This window comes from Mercenaria mercenaria, chromosome 18 (genome assembly GCF_021730395.1).
Source record: "Mercenaria mercenaria strain notata chromosome 18, MADL_Memer_1, whole genome shotgun sequence".
NCBI lineage: Eukaryota > Metazoa > Mollusca > Bivalvia > Venerida > Veneridae > Mercenaria > Mercenaria mercenaria.
This window is the reverse complement of record NC_069378.1, coordinates 49473708-49496121: the sequence shown is the minus strand read 5'-3', so window position 1 is coordinate 49496121 and position 22414 is coordinate 49473708. Positions and strand designations below refer to the sequence as shown.

Genomic DNA, 22414 nt, shown 5'->3' with positions numbered 1-22414 from the left:
AAGTGACGTTTTAACGACCCAAGGACGAAAATTAGGAATGAAAGACGCATATAAAACATAATCTTACTTCCTATTTCTTTCTAAAAATTCAACTGACATCATTTTCCTTACCAGGCAACCCGGTCGAACACAGCCTTCTATTTTAGATTTTCACAAGAGTTACTTCCCGTTAGTGACAACACGGCGTTGAGAAGCTTTGCAGAAACAACATAGCATGAAATGCAATTAAGTGGCAAAGAACCCATAAAAATACACAGTAAAATATAGAATAGATTACAAAATCTTACGGGAAACGTCATGACATCTTTCCTGTTCAGGCACGATGATTTCTTGCCTGTTTAAATGCGCTACTGTTAAAAAATACTTTAAACACAGAAAATTTACAATTATTTACTTATTAACATGAAATTCAGACGGTCCGACCATAAAGTTGCACGTATGTAATAGCAAGAGTACATTGTTAGGATTCTTCAGGATTAAGAAGTCGAAAGGGAGGGAGCGTAGCAACCGACCGCGGCTTCTTTATCATGAAGAGTGATATTTATGCACTCTAAATATTTTAGTGTATTAACCAACTGGCACTACACCATAAGGAAAATGCCTCTGTACGTGTTATCTAAAACGCGGAGTTCGGTGAATGGGTAACTAACACGGGATAATTTATATTCCATCGTGCACCAGTCACATTGTTTGAACATTCCATAATGCAAAGATACTTCTCAATCACATATTTTATACTTTTGTCAACGTTATAGAAAAAAAATGCTTGAACTTCCTTTATGAACATCCGGTTAAGAGGTCGCAACTGTGTGCACATCAATAGGCGAAATGTAAGCAAACAAAAAAAGAATGTAAAATATTCACAGTGTTACAATTAAACTCGAAATGATGAAAGAAACTCAGATATGATTTTGAATTTGAAGTCAATCATTGGTATACATCTGTTCTGCTTATTTAATCAATTTGGCACATTTATTCTGTATATACACATTTTAGCGTACACGTGCACTTAAACAAAGACTGACATGTACATTTTTAACATCAGCCGATCAGAATGGTTTCATAATCTAGACCGGAACTTCACCAGGGAAGTACAACCATGTTTTTTCTCTAACGTCGAAAAAGAAACTATAAACTCTGCGCTGTTTCTCTATGATAAGAGATGTAGACGAAATGTGTCAGGTACACAATGGAAGATATATTAAAACTTGTTAAATATCCATAGTATACATTTACCGAACTTTTAGACCTTGAGCTGACAATAACCCCCGCCCCCCCCCCCCCCCCCTCTAGGGATATTTCTACGCTATGATTTTCTTAAAGCATATAATATGAGCTATCATTCAAGAAATTCTGCCATCTGGCAGTCGGGTTCTTTTTACGTCACAGCCTTTTTTATACGTTACCATGAATGATTTCTAGAAAATACTGACTGGCACTACAGTTTAACCATAAATGGTTTACTAGCTACACAATATGTCAATATATAAAGACAGAATATACAGATTTACATTTTGCAGGTAAAAGTGTTACAAAAAGAGGTTGTGGTTATAACATATGAGAGCTTGACATAATTTTATCGGTTGTAAGATATTTCTAATTATTACGAAAAAAATAAGCGGTAATGTATAGTAAAGAAGATGAAATAATATAATGTTAACAATATGAGGTTCAAATTTATAATAATTAATTCTTTTTAAAAAGTCGAAAAATATTTGGGATATTGTAAAATATTTTGTTTAAACAGATATGTAACATGTACAAATTCCATCAATGTGTACTATATATTTTAAAACATATAAATATATTACAAAATATAAATCTATGTAACGAAAATTACTTATTACATATATATAGTTTTCTTCAAACTGAATTTACAATAAAGATTAACAAAAAATCATTTTTCATGTGAAATGAAACTGATTTCATTGAGTGGAAAATGAAATGAAATGAAATGAAATGAAATAAAAATAAATAAATAAATAAATAAATAAATGTGTGAAATGATTTGCAGAGAGTGAGTGCTCAAACTTGCTTCATATATATGGCACCTTCGAATTATTCAATCAATGATAATGCTACAGTCCAGCATATGATAAAAACGTCAGTAGATGCAAGTAATGAAGTTTGCCAGAAATATATTACAGTGACATGTGAATCGGCTGTTGCTAAGAAGGCATATTCTTTGGTTCTGCAGTCTAGAGATGGACTTGGTAACATAATTGTTAGAATGGTTGTGTTTCACACAATCTGCTCAATATTTGGGCCTGTAGGAAAATTAATGAATGGCAATGGTCTTACATAACTTGTAATAGAATCAGGAATTTGTTCTAGTGGTTCACTTGATAAAGTATTACCAGGTTAACGCTACAACCATATCCCAAATGTACACAGGACTGTAATGGAAGCTCTTGAGCGTTTGCTTCTATACAAGTTTCAAGAGACAAAACCCCGCAAAGAAAGCATTTTAGAAGAAACTAATATTACAGAAACGGACTGAAAGTCATTGCAAATAATAACTCTCCTGACTTTGAACAATCTATTGACTGAGAAATGAAAATATGATATCGTGAATTTTAGTAACGTATATAATGGTAACGTACTTGTTCATAAAACGGCTGAATGATAAATACTTAAATACTAATGTATTGCGTATCTGAAAATACATGTACTATAATTTAGACATATCTGATATTTTCTGATAATTAACCTACTGAATTAACTGATATGAGAATTTTTATAAAACATATGGTAACGTAAATTACAAAATGAATTGATCGATTGAGAGAACAAAACTAAGCGGGAACATTGATAACAGCATATTCTGCATATTACTAAACCCACATGCTAATGATTTTGGTTGTTTCTACTATATAAATCACCACATTCCAGTTTTATCATTTTTTAAATAATTGTTAAGGTAATGTAAATAACAGGCTGTAACTCATAGAGAACCCGCTTGCCAGATGGCAGAATTCAGAAATATGATCTACAAGGGGCTTCAAAACTAATGGGGTCTACAAAAATCCCTAGAGGGGGGAGGGTTTCACCTTCCAGCTCTAGGCCTATTTAGGTATGAAATGCGCGATTTAAACGGGTGAGTATGTTTTTTTACGTTCATGACCACGGTTCATTTAGAATACCTATGAGTAGTGTATAACATGTTGAGAGTGATTTTCTTCCTGGTCTGGTGCCAGCGGTATTACCTATTTTTAGGCACCATGAATGTGTCAAGTGAAAATTATCTAGCAACGCCTCGGCAGACGTTTTCAGATTACTCGGTACAGTTAACCTAGTGGTGCAACCAGCTATACATATTGTGATAATTGTCTGCATAGGTTTACATACCACAATCAGTTCCAATGAAGAAACATTTCATTTTGATTTATGTGCAACCGGAAATTTTGAAGCTCTTTTCGGCGATGATTTCATTATAATAGAGGTACCTACTCAACTCAGATTATGTCCATTGCAACCTAGAATTTGCTTATTTAACAAGGTAAAAATTATCGATTTACCATTTCAATCACCAACAGTAACTGTTGCACAGCAGAAAATCCACGTCTGATCCGTAGTCAGTGAAACTAGATTTGTCCTTGAAAAAAGGGTCGTTGGTTCAGTTCTCGCTTCCAACCATGTCTGTTTCGGAGAGAGACTTAGTTTCTTTACGAATTATGTAACTGACAAATGGGCGTTAAAAGAGAAAAATTGAAAATGTGCAAAAATGGCTAGACAATTTTCAACTGTCATCATCACTGATCTACGGACCGCTTGTTTTTGTGCTGACTTGTCCGTATGTCTGCCAATTCAAAATGTCAATGTAGGTCAACAGAGACGTCTGTCCAAAAAGTCAGACGTAAGCTCTCGACATGCTTTGAAAATTGTTGTCTGCTCAAATTATCGTCTGTTTTTTATTCATTTAGTTATTTTCTAATATTTTCAAGTTTGTTCTATTCATATTGTAACTGATTTGCAGCGCTACCTTTGAACTAATTGTTAAATCAATGGATTAAATTTTCTTAAATCGGACAAAACTGACTTCACACAGTTCCTTAAATCTTTAGATCAATCTGACTAAAGTACATCTCCTATTACGCTACGCTTTTGATCTGAAGACGATCTATTGACAGCCTCGTTCTGACGTTATCCAATCAAAAGTCATATTTACAACATTTTACAAGCTTAAAAATCTGTATTTAGTCTTGATAATAACAATATTTTTGTCGTAAAATGTCAGTTGGTAGGGCACTTGCTCAGTAAGTTAGGGGTCCTGGAATCGAGCCCTGGACTGACTGCACTTTTTTCTTACTCTTTGACATTCGAACAAGTCGTCCGATTTCTTCAAATAAAAAAAGTCTTCCGAAAATAAAAATAGCAATATTGGAAATCCAAAATATACAGAAGACGAATGTGATTGGGTCATTTTCAGATCTTCGTTTAAAAGATCTAGAAGAACCTTAATCAGACTAATCATTAGATTCGCGTATGAAGGAACTCACACAGGCTAGTGTAGGTGTGAACTCCTGCAGAACAGACCCTTTAGACGACGAAGAGCAGCAATGGTCTAGCAATGTGTTTAATAGGGTTTCTTCAGAGGGGTTTCAGGAGCACGTTGACTGCCAAGCTGAACAATTCGAGATTGGTTTTGATGATTTTAATCAACGGAAATATGTACAATTTACACCACAGGAGAAAAAAACTGTTTTGTTACATAGGAAAATAAACGTCGAGCCAACAATTCACTATCAAAAGGAGGCAAACGACAGAAATATTGTTAAGATGCACGATATGTGGAACATATGCAAAGAAAGGGAACTCTGTATTGTAAACCATCGAAAGGGCTTGGTAAAACACTAGTATCCGTTACAGTCCTGGTACTTTACCTCAAAACCGAGAATGAAGAACTTTTTCTCCGAAGCTAACATTCCCAATGTTGGACGCAAGATAAGCAACCATTCAGCACGTGTCACATTATGTACTTCTTTGTACAATTAGCGCCTCAGTGATAAGGCAGTTAAAAGCTGCAGCAAGCATCGGAGTGCGGCAGTGCTAACTTACAAGCGAGCAAATTTCGATATGCTTAATGACACAAGTAATATTTTTGACCCTCCTGCTAAAACTATGGACGAAGAAAATCATCTCACCTCCTGCCAAAGTCATGCAAGAAAAAATTAATCCTCCACATAACATTTTACAAGAAAGTACATGTAATGTTCCAGAATCAATGAAACACACTGAAAATGAGGACGAGAACCAAGAATGCCTCACGATGTACGATCCACAATGTGTGAAAAAGATTATCCTCTGGAAGGATGGACCCATAATTGCTTAAGATATTTCATTTAACTGACCCGGAATAACGTTTTTCCAATATTTTGTTCACTGTTTTATGGCTACGGAATAATTATAAGAAATGACATTTTTAGACTTTGTTACGCTTACAACATAGGATGTAACTTATGTTTTACTTTTATTTTTATCATTTATGTCTCCTCTATATTTTAGTGTATTCTTTTCAATTTAGATATGATTAATAAATTTGCATACAAATGACATTTTTTTCCATGCTATGAAAATTGTCTTCTGCTAACATTGTCTTCTGCTTTTTTAAACTTCATTAAATTTGACGTGCTGAGCTACTCAGTTACTCATAGGTAGGATCAGCATGATAAGGTTTGAAAGCTCAAGTTTTTTTGTTTTATTTTGAATAAAGAGACTTCTTCCCTACATTCTAATATTCAAAAATACAGCCTCTATCGCATACACATTTGTTTTTTCTTTGGATTGACCTAATGACCTGCTTTTTGATCCTAGATGACCCATATTCAAAATTTCTATTAATGTGTCTGCTATAGTGGCTAAAAATTATATGTTCACGTGAACCAATATACAAAATCTTCTCCTGTGAATATCTTCCATATAAATACAGGTTTCAAGCAAACCTAGCACAATGTAGAATCTAAGTATGAATACATGGGTAAAAGAACATTTAAATATAAGAGCGATAAGATTAAAACAAACCTTTCAACGTCTTTCACAGACAACGGACGCACTAGCAGATTTACGGTCTGCGACATGATCATGCTCTTTTGAAAAACTGAATTTACAATTAATCTAATCGTTGTGTATAAAACTATTTTAAGGTTGTTCTGGACGGACGTTTGCTACACGGTAAGAAATGCCTTTACGCCATTCATTAGGATAACCTACATTCTAACATGGCTCTATTTAATTTGTAGTTTAACAAAGAAAAACAATCAAGCTCTATGTATTCTGCGATAAACAACGGTTGACGCGCAGACCGGTAAGAGAACGTTATGACGTCAATTATGAATGGACCTTTAAGTTCTGAGTTTAGGGCATGACACGTCATCTCATCGTGGGGAATACTAGTTTTTACACCAAGTAATACTAAAATTCCTTGATGGATGATGGAGTTCTGAACCGGACAGGAAAAAAAGCCTGCTGACCTTTGAACTCCAATTGTGGCCTTGACCTTTAAACTAGGAATCCGGGTTTTATGCATGACACGTACATCATCATGGGGAACATTTGTGCCAAGTAATATTAAAATACCTTAATGGATGGCAGACTTATAGACCGGACACGGAACAGACCCTGTTCATTCCATGTTAACATTTTACTGCCAAGTGTGACATTGACCTTTAAACTAGGGTTCTGAAAGCTGTGCATGACACATTGCCTTATCATGAGGTGCATATGTGCCAAGTAATATTATAGCTTAGTTCCAATTCTTCATAAAATTTTAAAAAAATCTATACAGACCGGACAAAAGTGCCAAATTTTGCATAGAGGTAGTTAGGACCAATACAAGACTTTTGACTGTAAGGGCCAAGGTCACAGGTCGGTCTTTGGAATTCTATTTTTAGAACATTCAAAATGGCCGCCATTAAAACAAACAGCTATTTTAGTAAAAGTTAGTTTTTATCTTATTTTTGATACATATTTTTGTGTAAACTGATTCATACTTACTCTTAGGGTCAAGCGAAGCATTTGCATGAAGAGATATCAATTTTCACGTCCGTCTGTCTGCAAATCCGTCTGTCTGTACGTCAAAAATGCCGATTATAAACAGTATACTTGTGGTTAGTACTATTAGATGAGCCCCGTATTGTGCAGCATGACTTTAATTATGTATTGATGCAGTGAAAAACAATATGTTTGACTAACTTTAGGTTGAGGCATGTTATTATTTGTTCCGTCCGTCTGTTCATCCGTCCGTCGCAAAAATCATATATCTTAGAACAACTGTTTTGGCTAAATCTGAGGGTTATTTTTAAAAGATTTTTGACATTATTTATTCTATAAATTGTAAAATACCTATTGCTATTTGTAATATTCAAGTGACTGTTTCTGAAATACCCTGTTAAAAATGACAAAAATATATAAAACGTTTTGTTTTAACTGCTTAAAGGGCCATAATGGCTTTGTTTATTATGTGACTGCCTCATGTGCTGTTTTGAACATTAAGATATATTAATAAATTGTTAAGTTTTATTTTTGATACTTTATTAATAACATATATTTTTTTTCAAAGGTATCCAAATATGATTCACAACGTAGAAAGTATTACCGAGTCCGTTCTTTTTTATTACCTCCCTTTTATGTAAAAGGATAAGTAAATGTGCAGTACTGAAAGAAGTGCTTTTTCAATCATGTAATTATGCATATTCTCTTTTTTGAGAGTTGCTGTATCGGGTTTTAACATTATGGAGTTTTAACAAAGTGAAGTTGACCTAAAAAGACGTGTCAAAATATCTTATTGCAAAGTACTTTAGGCATGTTGAACAACTGTTAAAGATGGTTAAGAGGAACATTTTCTTAATCTCTATTCAAAATCATGTTTGATACATGTACCTATTTCTTGTATAGAGAGCACTATTTGCTACATGTACCTATATTATCTAAAACAAATGTGTTATCTTATGGCAAAGTTTGTAACGGTGAGATTGCGTTATATTTTATCCATGTGTCAACGGGGCTGTTGCATGCTAGGGGTATTTCTAACCTGGAGAGTTAGGTAAAGTGTAAGGTCATTCCTTAGCATTAATAACTGCAAATTGATTTTTAATCAATGTAATGATGATAATTGTATAACAACATATGTATTTTTCATGTAAATGAATTATGCATGCATCAATCATTAAGTATATCTAAAACAAACTAACTAATTGCCCGAACAATGCCATTTTAAGCCAGTGTGATAAAAACATACTGAATTAACATTGAAGATAAAGGGGAAATAGTTTATCCCATTTCTTTTATTTCTGGTGTAAATAGTATATGCTGTTTTCAATCTATTAAGACATGTTGTCGTCATTTAAGAAGGAATTGATGTCATTGATCTAAGTGGGAAATTTCGAAGTATTTAAAAGGCAAGACATGTATGCTGCAATCAAGGCTTTGACTGTGTCATTGCGGTATACAATTTTGTTGCATAGTATTTCTATTTATATATTCATAAGGAATAGGTCATAAAAGTGCAAATACTTCTGATCATATAATTTGTAGTGAAATGAAGCTATATATTTTGTCCTTAGCTGTAAATATTTAGCCGATACAACAGAAGATGTAAGCTTAGCAGTATTATTATTTGCAAAATTGGGGACTTTACATTTTTCCATTTCTAAAATAGGCCTGAAGTTATAAAGAGCACCAGAATCCAATGCCAGTAGAATGTAACATATTATAAAAGTCACAGAAAACTTATACTTGGTGTGTATTTTTCAACTTCGACATCGCTAGAACCCTTTCATACATATATATAACAGTATTAGTAATGCTCACACAGTCATTATTACAAGTGTATGCATAGCAAGTTGAACATTGTGTCATAAATAACATTTAATCATATGGGAGCTTTTGGTGATAAATGTTTGAGAATTAGCAATCTATATCTCCTTTTGACTTTTTATCATCATACAGACGAGAATGTGTACGTAAAATGGAAAGCTTTTAAAAGTCTTAGAAAACTGATACTTCTAAATTATTTTCGAACATTGACATCTCTAGAACCATTTTGTACAGATATGAGACAGTATTAGTAATGCTCACGCTGTTCTTATATTGAAAAATTACTACCAGTGTAAGCATAACAAGTTCAACATAGTTATCATAAATAGCATTATTATGTGGGAGATTTCAGTGATAAACAGCAGCATTCTATATCTATCTATATCTCGTTTTGGCTTTTAATCTCCAAACAGAAGAGAATGTCTATATAAAAGAAGAGGCTTTTTAAAATGAAAATAAATCAAAAAGATCTCATTATGTTCATAAAGTGCGTATGCGTACATGTATTCCATCTCTTGTCTATATGAATAACTATAGCTTTTTAGTTTATACTTATTTATTTTAAGCTCGATTGTGATGAAAGCTAAAAGCTTATCTGAACCACACTCGAATCCATTTCCTGGAAATTCGAGTACTGGTGTCATTTAAGCAGGCTTTGTCATGATCCAAGTAGGTATCAAACCCTGGGTTGAGCGACCGACACCTTAACCTCTAGACAACCGATTCCCTTACTTATAGTTTCTTGACGATTGACTTATCCCAACAAAAATGTTCAATTATCAGAAGGCTCTAGCATGATATGTGACCAGGATAAACATGAATAGTATCACACCAGAAGACATTGGTTTGATGATTTGAACAGAAAAAATGTTCTGTATGGTCAAAGCTTTCACTTGCAAGTAATGTTAAAAACTGTTCTGAGGTATCTAATTGTTCATGCAAACAGATGAAGTAAGGGTGCATATAAATCATGTAAACACCTCCAAATGATAAATTACAGCAAGAAACCACCAAATAAATACATAATCATTAAAACATTTTAACTTTCCATCAAAATAAAGCTTTTCAAGATACATGTATATAGATATGACCATATTGATACTTAGCTATATCAAAATATTTTTTTTTCAAAATAAAACTTTTTGAATACAAAGATTTTATATAAATATATGTAATATGTACGGTGTTCCGTTTGGACAATCGTGACATTTTATTTGAAACTAAACCGCGATGCACGATGGTACGATGACGAAAACGCGATGGCGCGATGGCACGATGATGAAACAACGATGGTACGATGGTGAAAACGCGATGGCACGATGATGAAATCGCGATGGTGCAATGGTACGATGGTGAAATGTCGATGTAATATCGCGTTTTCATCATCGTACCATCGCGTTTTCACCATCGTGCCATCGCGTTATCACCATCGTACCATCGCGTTTTCACCATCGTGCCACGCGTTATCACCATCGTGCCATCGCGTTTTCACCATCGTGCCATCGCGTTATCACCATCGTACCATCGCGGTTTCACCATCGTACCATCGCGTTTTTACCATTGTACCATCGTGCCATCGCGTTTTCATCATCGTACCATCGCGTTTTCACCATCGTGCCATCGCGTTATCACCATCGTACCATCGCGTTTTCACCATCGTACCATCGCTTTCCGGTTAGAAATGCGTAGTTCCGTACACTTGAATTTTTGTCAACAATAGATGAATGTATCTTAATGTATTTTGTGAGAAGAAATTTACCATTTAGATTCTGCTGTTTTGCAAAATGTTTTTCAAAATGTTCAGTGCTCAAGTCATTAAAACTGTGTAAAATCTTCAAGGCCACGTCCTTTGTGTTTATGTATGCATGAAGGTAAATAAAAAGCCGGATGTAATAGTTATTCTTGTTAGAATGTTGAAGGTACATAGTGCAATGTGAAAATGAGATTAAACAAGCCTGTAATACTGACTCATATACTTATCACTGCGCATGACCATCGGATGGTACGATTGTGATAATGCGATGGTACGATGGTGATAACGCGATGGTACGATGGTGAAAACGCGATGGTACGATAGTGATAATGCGATGGTACAATGATGAAAACGCGATGGCACGATGGTAAAAGCGCGGTGGTACGATGATGAAAACGCGATTGTACGATGACACGATGGTGAAAACGCGATGGTACGATGATGAAAACGCGATATTACATCTACATTTCACCATCGTGCCATCGCATCATCGCGATTTCACCATCGTACCATCGTTGTTTCATCATCGTGCCATCGCGCCATCGCGTTTTTGTCATCGTACCATCGTGCATCGTGGTTTAGTTTAAAAAAAAAGTCACGATTGTCCAAACGGAACACCATAAATATGTGTTCTATTATGAAAATTACAAAGCTTGTCACAAAGATTATTTAGTCGCCATATGAGCTAGAGCTGTGTTAATGCGATGCTAAAACTACCAAAACAAAAGAACAAAGCTTATTATTTGATACAGGATGGAAAAGAACTATAAATGAAAATGTCTCCGAATATATAGCTTTATTTCAATAGAAGTATGAATGGAATTGCCATCTGCATTTCATCTGAGGGCAAACGTTTGTACCAAGGTACTAGCGGACATGAAATTCTGCCTTTGTATCATTTGATCTACAATGTATAACAGTAAATTAATATAAAACTGATGTTGCTTTCCACATGTGGTCAAATTATGACTAATATAGAGCGGACAAAATTTTGCCACAGACAGACAAACGAAACAAAAAGGAACTTATCTTCTACAAAAATTTAGTCGTTACATATATTTATCACCTCTAGATAAATGGAGCCTTATGATGTATATACGTAAAAGCCTATGGCTTTAAAAAAGAAGACATTTTTAACGCACGCACGGACGAATGTACAGACAAACGTTCTGTAGCATGACCTAACTTTATGCAAATGCATCACTTGACCCTAAGAGTAGGTATGAATCAGTTTTCACGTAAATATGTATCAAGAAAAAGATAAAAAGCTAACTTTTACTAAAATAGCTATTTGTTTTAATGGCGGCCATTTTGAATGTTCTAAAAATAGAATTCCAAAGAGCTGTGACCTTGGCCCTTACAGCCAAAAGTCTTATATTGTCCCAAGCTACCGTTGTACAAAACTTGGTACTTTTGTCCAGTCTGTCTAGGTCTTTCGAAATTGGCACTCTTCTATTAAAATCCCTTCACGGATAGCATAGTTATGGGCCAGACAGGAAAAAGGCCATGTCGACATTTGACTTCCAATTGTAACCTTGACCTTTAAGCTAGGGGTCTGGGTTTTGCGCATGACACGTCGTCTCATCATAAGAAACATTTGTGCCAAGTAATATTAAACTCCCTTCATGTATGACAGTTATGGACCGGACACGAAATTGCGGACGGACGGACGGAATGACGGAAAAGCGCATTCCTATAATCCCCGACACTGGTTTTAAACCAGTAGGGGACAATAAGATAACACGAAAATCACATCAATTTTATGCATTAAATTTTCTTTAGTACTTGTTTTTGACAAAAAAACGAGTCAAATCATAATTTTGCATTGTGTCAAAAAAAACTAGAACTATCTCTGAATGTGATGAATGTACGTCCTGTACGTACTGACACTACTTAAATGTGTGCAAGGGTAGGGGAGATAAGCGCTCACAAGATTGCATAATATGTAGATTCTATTTATATAGCAAAAAGCTACATAACTCTGCAGAATATTTATCTAAAAGAACGTAACATGCAACGTTCACAACTAGTGTTAACAGTGTACACTTGTGTCAAGTTTCATTAAATTGTGTGGAACGTTTCGGGAGATTAGGTGCGCATAAGTTTGCATATGCAGGCTCTGTGTATATATTATAGAAACAAAAACATAATCCCGTGACTCTGCATTCTTTTCTGAAGGGATCTGACATGCATCTTGCACATCTACCTGTTGTTACTGATCACTTGTGTGAAGTTTCATTAAATTGTGTCAGTGGAATGCTGAGAGATGGTGCGCACAAGATTGTATCTACGGACAGACAGACAGACAGACAGACAGGCATACGGACAAACAGACAGACAAACCTGAAAAGAGTATACCCCCTTACAACTTCATTGCGCGCGGGTTACAAAATATCAAACGTTAAATGCAATAATGTTTCTTATTTATTACTTTTGAAGTCCAAAATTATTAATCTCCTTACTAGTATGTCTACCTCTTTTTTTTAAACAAACGTAACTTCTTAAGTCTCAAGCCGATAATCCTTTTCATCAAAAGTACTGTCATGTAACTTAGAGTCTGTAGGAAAACTGCCTTCGACTGAAAGACAGAGTGATAGTTTTTTTACATAGATTGTAGATATACGCTGAAAAAATACGAATATGATAAGAAGAAAAATTTCAGACTTTCACTCGCAACAATATCTATTTATGAGTCTGAGTCTCTCGGTTACAGTGACCTTGACCTTAGACATATTGACACCAATAAAACAGTTAGGTAGACCTAAATGGGTTATACTTATACTGAAATGAACCTTCTGTCTACCGTGTGCACGTGTCAGGTGAAACATTATTAAAAATTCCGTGTTATGTTTAAATAAAGCCTTCTGGCGTACCTTTTTTCTTGCGGATGATATTTTTGAAATTCGTTCTGATAATTATGGTATAAACAGCTATACAACAAGATGGCAGATAAACAATTCAGTCCCTTTCTAAATAAATATGTTTTCACAACAGATTCAGTCAATTTATCAGTTTAGTTGTGACTTAACGTGTTGTATATAGAGCTATTACAACAACTTAGTTAGCACGTGCATATCGGAGCATGAGAAAAGTTGAAGCTTCGTTTGGAATATTCTACTTTAATCAGTGTCGGCAATGAGTTATCTTTCTATTTTTATTTGCAACTTGAGGTTAGAGTGTTTTTTATGGTGGCATATTTCTGCATACGATAACCAGATAAGTTTCGCAAAAATGTATCGAGATTTCACGAAAAACAGAAAATTTTTCGCGAAAACATAAAAGCTTTTCACGAAAAGAACTGCAAATATTAAATGGAAAACGATTGCGTTAGTACGGAAGTCTCAAAGGGACTCCAGATGTGAGAAAATGTTTACACATGTCGACAAAATTAAAGCAATATAGCTAAATCTTTTTGGTATTCTCGCCTTAAATGTTTCGAATTAAATTAAATGTAAAAATATAAGCATTTAGCCCTCAGTTTTCCTGCAAAGATAGAAACATTGCACATTTCGAATACTTCTTTGTCGAAAACGTTTTGTAAACCGTTTCATGAAAACACTTTTTGTGCAATGCTTAAAAGATATTGCAATTCATGTCTAAATATACCCGCAATCATGCCAGTTTTTTGTCTTTACAGTATAAGCTATTCGCAATGACAGAAGCATAATTCGCATTTCGTATATTCTTAGTCTACATAACCATTCTCGAAATAATAAATGCAAGAAATTGTTACGCTTGCACGCCTGTTAAAGAAATTATGGAGGAACAGCGAAGTATAACGACTGAGATGCAAAATGGATAACGCTCGTTATACATTGGTAAGAAAATCATTATTTATCTTCGCTGTAATGTAATATAATGAAAAATATCATTATATGTAGTTGTTTGTCAAGTTGAACTTAGTATCTTTATTAGACATCGATGAGGATACAATCCCTTACTCGGATTCGGATCAGACTAAAAACGTTCCAGTAAATTCCGCCACACTATCCCAAGAACTTGTCCGGTATAGCATCATAATTCTGTTGTTAGTTTGGACTATTCCTTTTAAATTGACATGTAAATCTAAACTAATTCTATCCTAGAATCACAAATTTAATCATGTTTTTCAAGGTTGGGGCTCGGGGAGGGACGAGGGTGTGAGTTGGGTGTACTTCTCTAGTATCTAGTACCTTAAATACAATATTAATTAGTTACTTTATCTTAATTATTTTAGTAATTGTTTTTGTTTCAGCTACTTCTAGTCGTAGTTACTTCCAAGTGCTCCTTCTGCCAGTATGCTACCAAATGAGGACAGGTCGTTAGACGATGTTGTCCAACACCATTTTAATCTTGGATACCAGAAATGGCTGGACTGTTATTGTTTGTACATCAAATAATAATTAATTAAAGGAAAAAAACTAACAATGGAACGTCCTAGTCTGCGTATAAGAGGTGAAAGCAGACAAGGAGAAATTGCTCGTGCGATTTTGCAGCTAAATCGACAAGGATATTCAGAAAACAGAGCTGTATGGCGAATGCTATTCTTAAAGTCATTAGAGAACAATAAGGATTGCTCCTAGGGGAGTTGACAACATAATTGCAAGACGATTAAATTTATGTAAACAACGGACCAAACTTTATAATTCACGTTAACGGATATGATAAGTTAAAATCATTTTGAATATCTATACCAGTACACGGAGTTATTAGCGGTTTTTCCAGAAAAAAAATCTGTGGTTAAAAGGCTGCATTATCAAACAAATCCCCACGTATCGTGGATTTCTATTTTACACAGTATATTAGGAAACTTTTAGAGAATCTTCAAATCACATTAAGGATGTTCCATACATGTCAGGATATTACTGTTTTTCTGTGGGGAGATCGACGGATAATCGAAGAATTGAACAGTTGTGTAGCTTCCTAAAGAGAAATTTCACTTCTTACTGGAGAAACTTTATACCTGATTCAAAACCATCTTGACAGTTTCATGAAGTCATGGAATAAACACAGTCACAATTCGGTCGCAAAGGAGTACTGAATGTGTAACGGACAAACCCAACATGTTGTATTACCAGCCTATGATGTTTGGTTGTATAGGTTGTTCTTTTGAAATCAACTCAACTGTTCTGAAGAAGATCTAGAAACTCTTATGCATGTGTACACTGAGAACCTTCTTATACATGGTTGCTCCGTCGGAACGATGCAATTAAGTAAAATGTTAACGTTAAATGTGGACTTCTTTTAAGAACTGAGAACAGCAGAACAACGAAAATTCTGTTAGAGTTAGGTATTGATAACCTTCTACGACACAATGACACTTTTGCTTAATCATAAATTATTCTTATAATATTGTACACATCGTTTTATCCTTTTCTTAGTTTGACAATATATATATATATATAACAAATAAAAAAGAACCCGGAACGGGTTATATATATATATACCCTATAAGCGTATGATATACATGTGAATGTTAGACAATCATTTTGTGGTTTATTACTCGTATAAGCGTTATAAGTATGCATAAATATTCATTTGAAGAAACAGCATGGATAAAAAATTTACGTAACACGTATTTTGATATTTAGAATAGTGTGAAGACTGAACATTATTCTTTTCATTTTTGTTTTGCAGACTGACATGCTAAGAACTAGAACCTAATACAAGAATATACTAAAACTGTAATGGCTTATTTTATACTCGTACATATAATTAACCAGATAAAAAAATTTGGTTTTAAAATTGATAATCAAAATGTAGGAATTGTACGGCAAAGGTACGGCAAAGGTTCATTAGAAGGCATATGTGTATGGAAGTGGATATCCGCCAGTACATGCACCCTGGGAAATGCATCTTTGCTTATTTCATTTTAATGAAACAATGCTAACTTACAGGTGTCTTTATTGCTTCTTTCAAGTATGCTACTTGTAAATCTGTACATGTATCATGTTGTGTGATACTGCATTAAAACTTAAATACAATCTATTTTGCATGCTGCTTGGTGAATCTGTTTATTGCTACTGCTGTTTCGCATTTGTAATGAAATGATGCCTTAAGTTGCATTTGTCATTTGTGCTTGTATACACATGATAAGTCTGAGCTGTCGTTTTAATTATTTTACACTTTGTCTTATTTCCAATTGTAATCATGACAAATCAACAACAAGAAGGCCATGATGGTCCTTAATCGTTCACCTGAATACCATACCAAGGGTCAAGGTGATCATGCCCAGGTCCTTTGACAACAAGGTCAACTACTTGTCAGAACTCAAGATCATATACTGGTCACGAATTACCACTGTACCAAGTTTGAGGGTCCTACTCCTAACAAAGTAGTAATCCCGACTGCCACAGTAGGAATCCCATGTTTGAGAGGGAATATGCTTATATCTTTCTGCTAGACAATACACAGTTAAAATATGTTATAAACAACCCGAAGAACTTTTACTGCAGACTGTATTGTTAAAATGTGTATTAAATGGATTAAAGTATACAGGGTTCAGTAATGTGTAAAATTATATATGTACAGAGTATGTCTCTGTTGTTTACCTGTAATTGCGTATTCTTGCTCAAACTCGTCTAATGGTGATTTTCTATCCATCATATCTTTATAAATATACGTTTTATTTGACAAGTAAAGCATAGCAAAAGTTCCTTCTATGGCATATCTATATAAATATATAATGATCATCTTGAAAAATTATGGTTGCAATGTCTGTTGTATACTGCCAAAAAATGTCAAGTTAGAAATTACGCTAGTTATCTAACATAAATTGTTAAATCCAACAACAAATCAAATCTGTTACCATTTTCAGTAGAGTAAATACGACAATAAGACATTGACCCGGTCAATTCATTACAATTCGATGGGTGAATTTGTTGCGGATAATTAGAGGGTCACAATGGGGTTTGTTTTCACATATTAACCATGCATTTAAAGGTAACGATAATATTTAGTTGTTTACATGTAAATGTGCTGATATATGTCTATCTGGTCGACTAAATGTACATATGTTATGTTCTTCAAGAATTGAGGAAATAAAAGAATCAATTAATCATCCTTGGGTTTAGTAATATGTAATCCACGAAACGCGTCCAGTCAGAGAGTCGCCTCAATTAGGAAATAATAGTTTAACGCCAGCGGTTATTTCTAAGGTCACGGAGTTTAATTGGCCAGCTTGTAATGACAACAGCTTTCAATATCAGTAGCTTAGTCAAGTGTGACGTACCGAATTAAAGTGTTCCTTCTCAAGAGAAGGAACAACAATTGACGAACTTACTTTTTTGACTTCTTTTAAATTTGACCCATCCAGCAGAAAAAAGGTAAAGACATATTCAGAGATGTTTTTATACGATAACGTTATGCCAGTTGCCAGTTGCTACTTGCCAGTTGCTAGTTGCTAGGTGTTACTAGCCAGTCCAATGAAAAATTAAAGTGCTTATGAAATATTGATTCGGGTAAGTAATTGCAATTTAAAACTTCCTTTGATAGAAATTGACAATATCTGAAAGTCTGTGACAAAACATATAACATCTTGTCGTCCATTTTTTAAGGTAATTTAGGATAAATGCTGTATTTCTATGTATTTCCGTACGGAAATTGTTCGTGTGTTTCATTAACTTCAAAAATTGTAGAATGTTCCAAACACAAAATATTTTAATGAAAGAACTTTTATAAGTTAAATCTAAACATTGTCTAAACTCTAATTAGACTTAAAAATGTACCATTTTTAGTGAAAATATGCATATTGGTTCATATATAAAATAGCAGTTAATAAAAACCACGAACTTTTTCCGTACGGAAATGTACGGAAATACAGCTTTTATCTTAAATTACGTAAGTACGGACGAATAGATGTTGTCCTTTTTGTCACAAACGTTCATATATTGCCATTTTCTATCATGTATTTACGGAAGATAAATATTTTAAAAGCACGTTTTCCTTATTGGACTGGCAAGTAGGAACTAGCAAGTGGCAACTAGCAACTAGCATGTCGTGTCCGGCATTTTATAGCATATCATCAAAGATGGTAAAAAGATTTTTGATTGAATGCCATTTGCCAGATTACTTTTGCTAGTTGCTACATGCAATTGTTACATGCAAGTTTCTACTTGGAAATTACTACTTGCCAGTTGCTACTTGCGAATTGCAATATACTTGGCAGTTGCTATTTGATAGATGCTACTTGCCAGTTACTACTTACAATATCCATTTCTATACTGACCAAGGATACAAAACATCTCACAGGTACAACTTGGCAACTAGCAATTTGGTAACTAGCAATTTGCACATACAAATAAGCACTCGTCCAATCAGTACTAAGTCTAGCAATTAGTAACTAGCAATTGGCAAGTGATATGTCCTCACCCGTATTCCATAATACACAGTTCCATGTTCGGGTTGTAAGAGAGGCATAAGGGTCCCGTTTTAAAATCGGTCAAATTTGTGGTTAAGGCGAATTAACTGCAGATACTAAAATTTCTTCTTAACCTTCTTAAAATCCGATAGGTAATACGTAAACTTCGTCTAATATGCTAGTTTGGGTTATTCAGTGTGATTTTTACAACTTTAGTAACGGGTTAAAGCACAGTATGTAGCTTTTCATTTAAATTTAAAACCGTGGCACACTATCATGATGAAATCATTATAGTTCATTCATATTTTTATGTAAATATCATTTGGAACACTTTTTGGGTACAATCTGGAGTTCAGTTGCTTTAAAATTACACATTAAAGGGCACAGTGGGAGGTAACATTTGCCTCTTCCAGGTGGTTGCCCGAACGGACAAGTACATTTTTCTTTTTAAGTCATATACAGGTAGATTTTGCTTACCCTTCGTTGATATTATTTACTTCAACTTCTGTGACACCTGCCTTGATCTTAGCTTCTACAAATGTACTTTCACTGATTTTGAAATTATGAGTAAAATATTGGATTTTATGAAGCATAAAACTCGGCTTCTGTTCTTAACATTGTAGATAATTTCCTCTTAATCTGCAATGGCTCTTTCTTAAGCTGCCTTGCTCAACCAATTCCATCTTCATTACACTTAGGGGGAGAAAGTATAAGAACGCAAGTACTGGAACAATCACATTTATTTGCAATAAAAGAAACATTCAATAATGCTAACTGCAGTTGTACAATAAAACTAAGGCTAAAAATTAATTAATAAAAAATAAATAAAGTGTACCCAACTTTTTGATACCAAAAAGCAAATTACGTCATTTTGTGGTGAAATATTTGAACTAACAGATGACATCAAACTATGATTTATGCTCATATCACACGCCTTTGTTATACCAGGTAAACAGGAACTTCTGGTGAGGAATTTCTGATGATTGAAGAATGAGAAATAACAAGCCCAGACAAGCCTTAAAATAAACCGACAGGTGCAATCCGTTCCAGCAATACTGACATTTTTAACACAATAAGTATTATGTTTTTCGGTATCAACATCTTCAACATAATGATCACTGACACTATTACAGCTCCCTGCTGTAGAGGCATCAACTGAAGTATATTAACAATAATGAGATACCACCTAAGAAAAAATGGCTGTCATTGTCCACAGTAATAAATTAGCACTTAACAATTACTTTTAGGTAGTCTGATATTAACACTTTAGTTGTCATTCACTGAGCACAGTTTGTAAGACGACCTTATGGATTACTTGTAACTGAAGCCCACATGGGTAACACAACGAGTGTCCGCCTGGAAAGATACAGAATCTTAAAATCTCTCCTTGCATACAGGGCATTCATTGCTTGAAAGCTTCAACTGAACCTGAAACATTGAAGAAATGTTTTTAGTATAACGAGTCCTTTTGGCGGTTTTATTGCGCGCAGAGCTATGTGTTCATTATCACAAATAATTAGCCATGAATAACATAGTTGTTTGCGGCATACGAAAAAATGCCCATATTTTAGTTCACATACGCTTACGAGTAAAGACAAACAGGATCTTCAAAGCGCATAAATAGCTTTTGAAAGTATGTCACAGGGTGAGAAAAATGTGCAGCCCGACCGGGACATGAACCCGGGGCTTCGGAATACCGTTCAGATGCTCTACCAACTGAGCTACCCGACCGCCTACACATATTCTCCCCGTTTTAATATTCAAGTTCTATACCGTGACATATTTCCCCACCATTTTGAAATTCCTCCTCGAATTTCAGCGGGTACTTTATATATATGCAATTACGGGCGTCGGAGACTAACCAGTGTAATGCCGCCACGGTCCCATGTTGGGCGCCAAATGTCACAGGGTGAGAAAAATGTGCAGCCAGACCGGGACTCGACAGACCAGACGGGAATACCGTTCCCATGCTCTACCGACTGAGCTACCCGGCCGCCTACACATATTCTTCTCGTTTAAATATCCAAGTTCTATACCGTGACAAGTATAAAGTCTTACATTTCAAATGTTTCCTTTCTTCAAAATATCATAATGATCACTCAATGACAATCATTTCTGATTTAGTAATTGAAGCAGTAATGTGCAAGATAAATTCTTTTCATTTCATTTTACTCTTCAAAGAAAGGCTTTCTAAATATTGAAATTGCCTTGGAACAAAACTATAGCCAATGTGAAGGTTAGGATATAAATTGACAAGATGGTTATAACATTACTTCTTTTTCATCCAAACCTTTAGCGTAAAAACTGTATCTATGATCACTTACAGTAGGCATGTCAGCACTCTGGAAAACTGTGATGTCTGAGTAGTGGTAGGACCAATATTAGTAAACTGGCTCTGAGATGGTGTGGCAGTTTCCCGAAATACCAAAAATGGAATCTTTGAAAACCTATCTAGCTTATAGCTATCTTACAAAACCAAAAAAACCTTAGAAAAAATAGAACTGTCACTGACGGTTACAACTGTATGAATTCACCTGTATGACGCCTCGCACTAAACATGAGCATAGGTCATGTATTCCATAATCTAGAAAAATGACGAAACTTAGATATTTTGTTATTTAAATTGCCATCTCGTTAATATTCTAATTTCCGTAGAACGAGCCAACTTGATTTAAATAAGAGACGGCGTGGTCAGGATTTTCCCTGCATGGAAACAGTTTCGGTAGACAGAAAAACTTGAGCACAATGATCTAACGGTTTCTTTAATCAGGTTGAACCTTGGTGGCAGAAAGGGCAATAGATGGAATACACATATTCTCATCAAAATTTGACAAATATGATTTAATCAGTGAATATTATGATATCATACTATTTATAGTACATAGAAAACAAAATATGCGATAAAATAACAAAATAAATTCGAACCCCGTACCTTTTGAACACTCCACGTCAGCGGTTCCGTGCGTGTGTAACAGTTTCTTGCATTTATTATTTCGAGATGCTAGTTACAGTATGATATGTTGACTAAAAATATACGAAATGCAAATTGTGATTCTGTCTTTGCGAAAAAAGTAAGTTGCAAAGTTAAGAAATCGGCATGACGGCGAGTAAATTTGGACGTGAATTGCAATATTTTATGAGCATTGCACATTTTTTTTTCAAGAAACGGTTTACAAAAAGATTTCGACAAAAAAATATTTGAACTATGCAATGCTTCTATCTTTGCAGGAAAACTGAGGGCAAAATGCTTTGTTAATTTACATTAATTCGAAACATTTAAAGCGAGAATACCAAAAGGATTTAGTTATATCGCTTTAATTTTGTCGACATGTGCAAACATTTTCTCACATCTGGAATCCCTTTGAGGCTTCCGTACGTTAGTGCCCACTACTGCATAGGGAAACCAGATAAGTTTCACGAAAATGGACTAAACTTTCATGGAAAACGATAAAGTTTTCGTGAAAATAAAATGTTGGTCCATTTTCGCGAAACTTATCTGGTTTTCTTAT

The 22414-nt window shown here is 34.6% G+C and overlaps 1 long non-coding RNA gene across 1 annotated transcript in view; it reads left to right on the top strand.

Moving 5' to 3' along the window:
* The window catches only part of LOC123539480 (uncharacterized), a 69207-nt gene extending 51601 nt beyond the window's left edge, over positions 1-17606 (top strand). Inside the window, exons 4-5 of the long non-coding RNA XR_008368301.1 lie at positions 14205-14385; positions 14802-17606. This is a non-coding gene — a long non-coding RNA (uncharacterized LOC123539480). The remainder of the gene's footprint in view (positions 1-14204; positions 14386-14801) is intronic.
* The last annotated feature ends 4808 nt before the right edge of the window (positions 17607-22414 follow it).